Source organism: Erigeron canadensis, chromosome 8 (assembly GCF_010389155.1).
Source record: "Erigeron canadensis isolate Cc75 chromosome 8, C_canadensis_v1, whole genome shotgun sequence".
Classification (NCBI taxonomy): domain Eukaryota; kingdom Viridiplantae; phylum Streptophyta; class Magnoliopsida; order Asterales; family Asteraceae; genus Erigeron; species Erigeron canadensis.
In genome coordinates, this window is record NC_057768.1 from 6,688,249 (window position 1) to 6,700,133 (window position 11,885).

Consider the following 11,885-nt stretch of genomic DNA (forward strand, 5'->3'; position numbering starts at 1 on the left):
CGAGGATGCCATTTGGTTCGAAAGAATGAGTTTTCAGAATGATGGAAATATTCTGATGGTAAAATGCAACTGAATTGAGCTCTGTGTTTGTATTTATAGAGTGACAATACAACTAGCCGTTCAGGGACTGGAAGTGTAAACGTATTTGAAATTTTAGCCGTTTGAGGGACTGAAAGTGTAAATATTTTAAATTCTGATGTTGGAGGGATTGAGAGTGTAAATATTTTAAATTTTAAACGTTGGAGGAGCGTGTTATAGTTTCTTTTTAAATAGTGGGTCTTTCATCTGGAACATTATCTTAAAATACAAACTTGTATACATCTGGAAAATGTCTTATTCATCACATAAAATGACTGTTGATCAAGTGCATGAGGGTATCATGGCTGATATCCTCGACCACCAAAGAGTCAAAGAGGAACTTCTTGTTGTTATGCGAAACTTAATGCGAAGAAACAATGGTGTCAAGAAGAAATCGACTACATACAAACCGGGTATTGTACTGATCTTGAGTGTTAATACTTTACTTATTTGCAGGAAAAAATCGATAAGATTACAATTGCTGTGCAAGAAATTGCTTCTACAGTCATGACTTTGGACCATCTGATCATATGGGCAAAAGCAATGAATAATTTATGTTCTTGTATTGCTTGTGTTGTATGTTTCTCTTTAATAAGTTTGTAACGTTTTTAAATTATAAATAAATTTCAGTTGTTATTAAATTACCAAGCACACATTTTTTTATTAAAATACTTAAAGACATTATATAATTCAGAACACTAAAACACACTTAATTAAAATACTGAAACACAATTCATAACTCAAAACAATTAAAAAGCAACCATGATAAGCTCCCTGAAGCACTGCTCGTAACGGAAACGCCTCCCATACTTCTCACGGTACTCATGATGAGCCATTGCATAAAGCATCTCATCATCGACGATCCTCCCTTGCGCATTAAACCTCATTCAAATTGCCTCAAACTGCTTACATGCTTGTCGAATTATTCTCGTGTGACTTGCTACTTGATTTTTGCTCCGTGGACCTTCAGTCGTGTCCCAGTTGAACAATGCAGTAATGTCGTTCCAAAAATTTTCGCTTGGGTTACCCATTTCACATCTACAGGTTACTGGGTCAGGATGCCTCAACATCCAACACCTCGACAACAAAAGATCTTTTGCTTCAGTCCACAGATGCGCCATTTGGTTAGGATGTTTGAATGAAAGGATTTGATAAAGATAGAAATGATTTGAGGTAATATTGAAGTATGTGTATGTATATATAGGAGTTGGAAAAAGAAGAAGAAAAAAAAGGCAAACCCGCTCCTATCGTTTGAATTTCACAAAAAAAAAAACCCGCCACTTCATAAACTCCCAACGTTCATTAGTATCGGCCAAAACTACCCATATGTTTTATTTATTTGTAGTGTATTTTTAAATTTAATGAAAGTTTAGGGTTTAATTGGTAAGTTTTTTTTGCCAAACAATTGGCAAGTTTTCCAACTACACCATGTCTTTTGGCTAGTTTTTGGCTAGTTTTGGCTAAATTTTGGTTGATCCACATGTCAAGCATCCATTGGCTATGAACTTGCCAATTTACCATAAACTTGACACTACACCCTTGCCCCTAAGATACTTAAATGTCTTTTTCTTAAGGGGGAAGGAGTACATTTGGATACCCAAATCTTACCCAAATCATCCTCCAATCAAAACTCATCACTACCCAATTTTACCCAATTCTTACCCAAATCACTGGCAATACATACCCAATTCTTACCCAATTTCATTTTCTTTTTCATTTTTTATTACATATAATTAAACTATATAAATATTTCCCAAATCAACCCTAAACTTTTATTACATATAAGAAGTGACTGTTTTTTTTTTGTTTTTAGTGAAATTCGAACGTTAGGAGCGTCTGGACGTTTTTTTAATATTTTTTTTCTTTTTCCAACTTCTATATATACATACACATACCTTTTAACAAAATTATCTCAAATCCTTTTTCTCTTTATCAAAACATCCTAACCAAATGGCGAACCTTCGGTGGACTGAAGAAGAAGATCTTTTGTTGTCGAGGTGTTGGATGTTGAGGCAACCTGACCCGGTGACCGGTAGTGTGAAATGGCTAACCCAAGCGAGAACTTTTGGAACGACGTTACTGCATTGTTCAACATGGACACGACTGAAGGTCCACGAAGCAAAAATCAAGTGGTAAGTCACATGAGAGTAATTCGGCACACATGTAAGCAGTTTGAGGCAATTGTTATGAGGTTGAATGCTCAAAGGAGGTTCGTCGATGATGAGATGCCTTATGCAATAGCTCATCATGAGTACCGTGAGAAGTATGGTAGACGTTTCAATTACGAGCAATGCTTCAGGGAGCTTATCATGGTTGCTTTTTAATTGTTTTTAATTATGTAATGTTTTTAATTATGTAATGTTTTTAAATATGTAATGTTTTTAAGTATTTTAATAAAAGATGTCTGCTTGGAATAACATAAAACATAATTTTATTAAACTTAAAACCACAATACATAGCACAATATAGAAAATGATTAATACCACTAAAAGCACTTAAATAAAACTTAAATACTTAAATAAAACTTAAACTAACACTCGGAATAATTCGAGTCAACAATGCTGTCACCATCATTGCGGTGAATGTAGCGGTAGGGCTCAGGAGACTCGCCGGCCGCCCCTGGATGACGAGAAACGTACTCCTCACCCGAGTCAGAGTAGTAAGGTACATACTGACCACCACCTACATTGGCTTGCGAGAGTACCCCGTGGTCTAGCGTTGCAGTCAATGTCGAAGAAGCGGCATTTAGCTGAAAAATTAGTTGATTCAGCTAGTCGATCTTTTGTTGAAGATAGACAAGATGCTCACTCTCCGCAGTGTTACGTGCATAACCCGGGGCAGTAAGTCGGCCGATCACGACTTCGTAACCCGCTTTGTTAACGATAACGCTCTGAATGATGTTATTCACATCTGAAAGATGTTTGGAGTCGGAGTTTAGGTGTCTTTGAAAGGAAAGTGGAGTAAAAAATTGAAGAAGAATGGAAATTGGGTGAGAATAAAGGTTGTGGTGTAAAAATTGGAAGAAGAATGGGGTTTTTATGGGTTAAAAGGTAAATTAGTAGAAAAAAAAATTATTTTTTAAAAAAAAGTACTGCACTAGCCGTTTGGGGGGGGGGGGACCCACTCGTTTTTAACGGTCGAAAATGGCAGCCCAAGATCGGCTTCACTAACCGAACTCATACCCGAAATTAGCTACCCGATCGGTACCCGAAAACCAAAGAGTGGTGTACCCGATCGGGTTGGACCTACCCGACGGGTACTCTCTCCTGTCTTAAACTGTTTGGTACCATTAGCAAACAGACAATGAGATGTGACTGAAAGAACAACTTTTTGCTTCCCCACTATTAATTTGGTTTGAATGTAATCCCTCCAACTTGATAAGGATATTTTTGACCAGTGCCACCAAGTGGTTCATATGACATAAAACAAAATAGATCATGAAGTAATATCTAGTATTTTAAGTTCACATTTTGGCTGAACCTTTTTGTCCATATTAAGGACAATTCACATGCCGCTTCATAAAATATCCAAGAAGATCAGAACAGTATTGTTTTTATTATTTCGCTTTACACTAGGTTAACTGGTAAAAAGCCAAAAGAAGAAGTTTAATATGAGAAAATATGAGAAAATAAGAGAATGACTTGCTTCTTGTAGATTGTCTCATCAAATTACACACATTCTTCTTCTACCATTTAGGAGTTCGATTCCCCACTTATTTTGGGACCTCCAACCCCTATTTTTTTGAGTTAATGTAATGGTTTTTTTAAATTAATGAGATATTTTATTTTATTATAAAAAGTTAAGTCAGAAAAAAATTTATATATATATTTATTACAAAATCTACATATTGTTTGTATATATTTTTAACAAATAGTTTATTTTTTTTTAATTTTTTATTTTTTTTTTACAATTTAGGGTATCCGATATATCCCCCTATATCTGATATATCGTTTATCGAGGATTGGTCGATGATATATCGATAACCTATATTTACATCCTTGATAAGAAAAAAGCCTTAAAAGGAGTGTTTTGACATGATGCTTCTTAGAGTGTTTGTAATGGTGTTTGTATGGATAAGGTGGAAGGCTTCCACCTTGGTGTCATCAAGGTGGTCCATTACAAGAGTTGGTGTGGTTGTGATGTGGAAGCCTCAAGGTGGGTGTGTCCACCTTGGGAAGAGTTGGGTGGTGGTAGTGTGGTTAATTGTTTATTGTTTTCTTTTGTTTTTAATTGGTTATTCTAATATTATGGGGTATAATTTTTTGGGTTATTGTTATGGAAGTTGTGTGGTTCTGGTGGAGTGATGATGTGACACTATCACCTTAGTGTGGTAACACTACCATTACTAATGCTCTTTTATAAGAAGTTTAGTTCAAACCCAACTCCTGTTTTGTTTTGTTCTTTTTTTTTTAATGTTTTTTTAGGTAGATTTTAGGCTTTTTCTTTATTTTATGTATGTTTCTTTTTTAGATTTTAGGGTTTTTTTTTAAACCCAACGCCTATTTGTGTGTGTGTGTGTGTTTTTTTATATATAGTTTTTAAGCCTCTCTTTGCTTTTATGTGTGTTTCTTTTTTATATTTTTGGGTTTTTTTGTGTATTTTTTTTTTAGATTTTAGGCCTCCTCTTTTATGCAAGGTTGTTGTGAAAATCGGCCGATACACCCGATTTTATGGAATCGGATCGTGTATCGGCGGATTGCCGATTCAATTTTGCCGGACTCGGACTAAACACTGGTCAATGGCAGTCAACGGTCAACTTATGGCTAATTCTGACAAAATCCAGCCAAATCCGTGTTTTTTTTTGTTTAAAACGATTATAGATAGTAGTAGAAAAGATTATATGTAGAAAGAGTGGAAAAAAGATTACGCAAAAGAAGAATAAGAGGAGAAAGAAGAAAAAAACCGTTACCTAATGTAAAAGTTGGAGAAAGACAGAGAGTTGACGGCTCGTATGGAAATTGGAATAGGGCTACATCTCTTTTTCGTTTGATATGTATTGATAAATTAAAGGCCATATCTCAATAAATAAAAGTCTAGATCAATTTTTATTTCTTAAATAACTCAGTCCACCAGCATTACTTCATTGTAAAGAGTTTTTCATTAATATTTACGAGTAATATTTATCTATATTTAAACTATAATAGGTTATATCAAATTATAAAATTTATTATGTATATAGTAAATTTGTTATGTTTTTTTTTTCCAATTATGTTTATAATTTATTTTTATACAAAAATAATATATTTTCAATATAAAAATCTCAATCCAATTTTTCTCCCGATTCGATCCGAGTTTTAAAAATCTAGACTCCCTCCTTCCCTGATCCGATCCCGATTCTTGAGTTATCCAACCTTGCTTTTATGTTAACATTTTGTTTTTTAAACAAATTTTTATTTTTCTATATAACAAAATTTTCAACATCATTATAGTATTGCCCTTACGTATACATATATGGCATATGACATTTATGTAGGATTAGGTGTCTAAGCCATAACTATAATTGATGGAAGCACAATCCTTTTGAGTTGCCCTCGAGGCTCAAAATGAATAGAAGTGATAAAGGAGAATAAAATTTTTCTTGGAAAGTTTGTCCCACATCGGTGGAATAAAAAAACATGGAGGCTATGCAAGGCTATATATAGGGCCTTAGGGATTCATTCTTTTTGCAGATTCTTGGCTTGAGTATTCGTCTCCTTCTTTCTCCTCTTGGAAGAACTCTTCTACAGTTCATCCACACCTAGTTATTTTTTTTTTGAGTCGCCGGGTGTGATCCCATTAGAGGCACGACATTTGTGGTGCTTGCTTCCAAGAGATTTGGAGGGATAATTTTAGTTGTCTACTACAACAACTAAAAGGTATTTAATTTTATTTATTTATTTATTTTCTTTAGTAAGTTTAGATTATTTACTAGAGTATTAGGGTTATTATCTTACATTCATGGTTATAGGTTCAATAGTGAAAACATAGATCTCGTTTTAGGTTGCATGCTCTCTTAAAAGTTTAAGTTAGTTTGTAATGCCTAAAACCCATCAGTGGTATCAGAGCGTAAGGCTTGTTTTCAATTGAATTTGCTATAATTGTTGAATTGATTAAGATAATGATCTAATAATCATCGTATTTCGAAAAGTCTTAAAATACACCTTATACTATATGTAAAATTAAAAGTATAATTATTACTATATGTATAATAATCAAGTCAGTCAAATCAATAGTAGGCCTCATTCACGAAGCTGGTCTATAAGGGAGGTATAAGGAAAATGCCTATAAAATGGTAGTTGAATGGGTGTCCACTCTCACCCACCGCTTCCTTGATTAGTGGAGGGTCGTTAGCCGAACGAGTTTGATAGGACTATATTAATTCTCATTAAAAGTATAATGATAATAAAAGTAACTAAACCTCTTACTTAAATTCCAATTTTAGTTACTTTAGGAAAATGTGAAATTGTATTCTAACCCATGAAATTGCACATTACACTTTATAAGTCATTAGTGGAGTGTGTGTGGTTCACCAGCACACTAATAGGGACTAATAAAGAGTTGTAATGGGTATCTCATAAATTGTCATTGTTGATGGAGCGTGTGTGGTTTATCGGCACATCAATTGAGATGATAAATGACATTGAGGTTACCAAGCACATTTGCATGGTTATTCACATCTTGTTTGTGATCCTTGGTATCCCAGTCACAAATGGAAGAGCATAATCTGAGATTAAACATGCCATTGAATAGTTTCAATTGAGTCTCAAAAGACCTACATGTATGGAATTTACAATTAGATTACGACATCCCTTTTCTATGTTGTGAATTTCATAGTTGGTACCTAGCCTCGATATTTCAATTTTGAGTTGTTATATTAAGGTAAGTTTTTATCTAACTCAAACTACCTTTCTTTTAGAAATGTCTACCCCTAACGATGCTTCTGGTTCCTCCTCCAACCACAACTTTTCTTTGTTGAACATCTGCTCAAAGGTGACATTAAATGGAACCAACTACAATGACTGGATGCACAACATCAAAATGGCTCTTCGTTTCGAGGACAAGGAGTATGTCCTTGACAAGGAACTTAAAGAAATTGACGAAGCGAAGGCCACCCCTGAAGAATTAGCCGCATATAAGAAACATTACGCTGATGCAACAAAAGTTGCTTGCATCATGGTTGCTACCATGACTCCTGAACTACAAAGATTCTACGAGGATTACTGGCCATACGAGATGAACAAGGACCTTATGGAAAAAGACCATAAGCGAGCTCGTCAAGAAAAGTATGAGATAGTAAAGTGCCTCATATCAAGCAAGATGAAGGACGGAGAGTCTGTCAGTGGCCACGTGCAAAGGATGCAACAATACGTGGATCACCTGGTGAGGCTAAATGTGCAAATTGATGAGGAGTTGGACATTTACATAGTCTAGAACTCCTTACCAAGTTGTTATGATCAGTTCATCTTGACCTATCATTTGAACAACAATGAGACTACATTGTCTCAATTGCACAACCTCCTGAGAACAGCTGAAAGAAGGATGAAGGGAAAGAGTGACACCCCCGCCCTTGCTAATACTATCGTTCTAGCCATTGGTTAAGGAAAAGGGAAGAAAAGGAAAGGTCCTCCCAAGCAAAACTGGAAGGGAAAGTCTCATGTAAAAACCAGTTCTGTTGTTACCCCTGTCTCTGATCCCAAAGAGGCTACTTGCTTCTATTGCAACGACAAAGGGCATTGGAAACGAAGCTGCCCAAAGTATCTGCAAGATTTAAAGGATGGCAAAGTGAAGCCATCTACTACAGGTATATACACTATTTCATCTATTAACCCATCAGAAATGACATTATTTCATCTATTAACCCGTCAGAAATGACGCGAAACATTATCTCTTTTCATGCACTGTTCAAACAAGGTTTTAATTTTTCTTTTAATGATGAGAATAGTTCTATTTCTGCTTATAAGAATGACATTTTTTATTTCGAAGCTTTACCTTGTGATGGTGTGTATGAAACTGTAATGTGTGTAGACAATTTAAGCAATAGTGTATTTCAAATTGATTCGTCTAATGGTATAGACAAAGCATGCTTGTGGCATTCTCGTCTTGGACACATTAACAAGAAATGCATGGCTCAACTCCAAAAGGATGGGGTGTTGAATCATTTGACCTAAGGTCAAATGATACATGCGAATCTTGTCTTTTGGGTAAGATGACAAAATCACCTTTCACTGGATTTTGTGAAAGAGGTGAAGGTTTGTTGGATCTCATACACACAGACGTGTGTGGACCCTTTAGATCAGCCACAAGGGATGCTAATTGATTCTATGTGACTTTTACTGATGATTATAGCAGATATGGTTATATCTACTTAATGAAGCATAAGTCAGAAACCTTTGAAAAGTTCAAAGAGTTTAAGCAAGAAGTCGAGAATCAATTAGAAAGGAAGATAAAGATGCTCCGATCAGATAAAGGCGGAGAGTATCTTAGTATCGAGTTCCATGACTATCTCAAGGAATGTGGAATAGTTTCACAATTGACACCTCCTAGGACACCACAACTTAATGGTGTGGCTGAGAGACGCAATCGAACCTTGTTAGTCATGGTACGTTCCATGATGAGTCGAGCTTCACTTCCAATCTCATTATGCGGGTATGCCTTAGAAACTGCCGCCCACATTCTTAATCTTGTTCAAACAAAGAAGGTTGCCAAAACACCTCATGAAATGTAGACAGGGAAAGCTCCCTCGTTAGCACATATTAAGGTTTGGGGTTGTGAAGTTTTTGTTAGACGAGAAACTCACGACATGCTTGAACCTCGTAGTGAGCTATGTGTTTTCATCGGCTATCCACGTAAGTCATTTGGATATCAGTTCTACAAACCTAGTAAAAACGAGGTCTTTGTAGCACGGAGATGAGTCTTTCGCGAGAGAGAGCTCATATGCAAAGAGGACAGTGGGAGCACCATTGACCTTGAAGAGATTCAAGAGTCAACCGATGAAGGAACCTGTGAAGTCCTTCACTCGATGGTTTAACCCACAAGTGTAGAATACAACAAGTCAAGTAATCACTAGATAGGACTAGTATGAAACGTCAAGTAAGCACTAGATTGGACTAGTATTACAAAAAATATAAATGCAAGAATATATATAAAGTAATACGTACTTAAGCAATATAAAGATAAGCAAGTAAAGTAAATGGTGAGACACAATGTAATTTTCAAGTGTATTTTATTTATTGATGTTAAATAAAATACAAGGTTGTTGCGGAACAAGATATTACAAAGTAAGTATCTAAACAACCTATGAATTACAAGTGATCTAACTTTGCTAAATAAACTCCTTGATCGAAATACTTAAAGTTGTGAAGTATAACTGTTTAAATCGAGAGTATTTGAGCAAAAGCACCAAATTGCAAAAGTGTGTAATTTGGACGAGGGAAGTGACTTGGTATTTATAGGCAAAAAGAATAAATATAATATTCTTTTTGCCATACAAATATGGTTACATGCATTTAAGGAAATTACTTTAATTCCTTAAATGCATTGATTAAAGTACAAGAATAAAGTCACATGATAGTGACTTGTCTTCTAATTAACCAACCACCTTTACATGCGTGTAAGGCTTTTAACAAAGGACAAATGGATTGTCCGGGTAAAGGCATGTAAAGGCATAAAGTCAATTCCTTGTAATCAGTGTTCAGACTTGTAAGGTCTAGAACACTGACAAGGACTCTAGTCAGGAGATCTGGTAAGTCTTCCAGTGAGCTCCGCTATTTGTTAGACTTCTTTCTTCATACTTCAATCTTCGACTTCAGTGAGAATGTTCTTCAGTGGAAAGATCTTGACTGGAGTAAAGTCCAGTGAACAAATCTGGTGGAATCCAGATTCCTGTACAAGTAAGTTGTTCGTTGGTCTTCACATAATTTCTGGACAAATCTTCAGAGGGCTCCAGTAATCACGTCTGGAGCGAGTCCAGTAAATCTGGAACTAACAGAACCTCTGAAACCGCTAGGGTTCAACCAGAGGAAGAGATTCTAGTTGAACCTATTGACACTTCATTATCTCTTAGACGTTCTAGTAGAGTTAGCAAGCCAACTGAGTTCTATGGTTTCCATATAATTGTAGATGAAGACACGTTTATCAGTGACAATACACTAGTAAATTTGGATGAGCCAACTAACTACGAGGAAGCCATGGTGAGCCCTGAGGCAGCCAAATGGAAAGAGGCAATGGACAGCGAGATCAAGTCCATGTATGACAACCAAGTTTGGAATTTGGTTGATCAACAACCTGTTCAGAAGACAGTTGGTTGTAATTGGATCTTCAAGAAGAAGATCGACATGGATGGTGATATGTCCATTTATATATACATTCCCATATCGTTTCTAATTCGTTTTAAGCTTAATTATGTGCAAATTATATGTATACTCGATGCTTTGATGGTATTGTTAGTGATTTCTGGCTTAGAACAGGTACAATGGTTAGAAATAGCATTTGGAAGGTTAAAAGATGCATTAGGATGGTTCTTGGACGAGTACGAGTGAAGACGAGTTGAAAAATACAAGTATCGCAAGTTCTGACACTCTGTGCGGCGCACAAATGAGGTATGCGGTGCATGGAATAAAAGAGTTTTGATCAGGGAATTTGTCTGAGCCCTTTTCACCATTTCATCCACTTCCCTGGACACCTTTCTCTGTTCAGCAGCTTGTTGAAATTTTTCTTTATTGATTCTTTCTGTAGTGTTCAAGGGAATGAAGGTGCTAAGATCTGCATCTCTGGCAGCTTTGGATTTTCTAGCTGGTGCCTTGGGCAAACCCTTGATCTTCTTTCTATATTCATGCTCCAGAGCAGTAACATTATTCCTTACTTGTTGCTGGAGATTTTTCAACTCTTCTCTTCTTTTCTCTGGGCAATGAGATTCAGTATGCTCACACCATAGGTTTCAGAATCATAGACTTGTTCATCCTGAGCTTACATGGATCGAATATAGACATCATCCAAGGCATCCAGACATTTCATAAGCCTGGGATCATCCTTCATCTTTTTATATACTTCAATTTGTACGCCCAACCTGCCAGCGTCGTAAGAATCCAGAGTCCCATGCCTGACCATATCTAACTGGTGAGCAATCAAGTCATCTTTTAGATTCTTTTTGAAAATTTCAATTAAGATGCACTCTTGCTCCAGTCTATTTGCCTTGGCCTCATCAGCATAAACATATTCCTCTTCTGCTTCAACTGTTGGTTCACTAGACACCACTTGCTTTCTTTTGATCTTTTTCATTGTGGTTGGGATGTCTGGGAACTCTTCAAACACTGGCTCACTGGCATCAGTACCAGCAACCTCTTCTTCAATTTGTCCACTGGCTTCAGTACCAGTGACATCCTTTCCAATCACCTTCTTCCAGACATCAATCTTCTTTTGAAGGTCACCACCCTTCTGTTCCAGAACCTTCCCCCTTGGAAGCATCTCCAGATTGAAGATGATTCCACACCTGGTCCAGCTTATGTCTGTCAGCAGAATCAAAGGTTCAACCAGACACTAGAGCAATATTGTTCACAGTTTTCCTCAATTGCATCACTTATTTTTTTAATAATTTCAAGATCCCGAGGAAAGTGGCGAGGCAAATGGGTGTCAATCATCTTCATTACTTCAGGCAACAACCCATCATGAAGATTTCTAAGGAGAGTTTCAGACACCTCCTCAGTGATTTCTTTCAGCATATCTCCCCTGAACTTTCGAACAACTTCATCACTGAGGGTGCCGACAACTGAGTTTTTCTCCAGGGTTGACCTGCTCTCCAGAGAGCTTATTCTGGTGGTCAAATTCTGAAC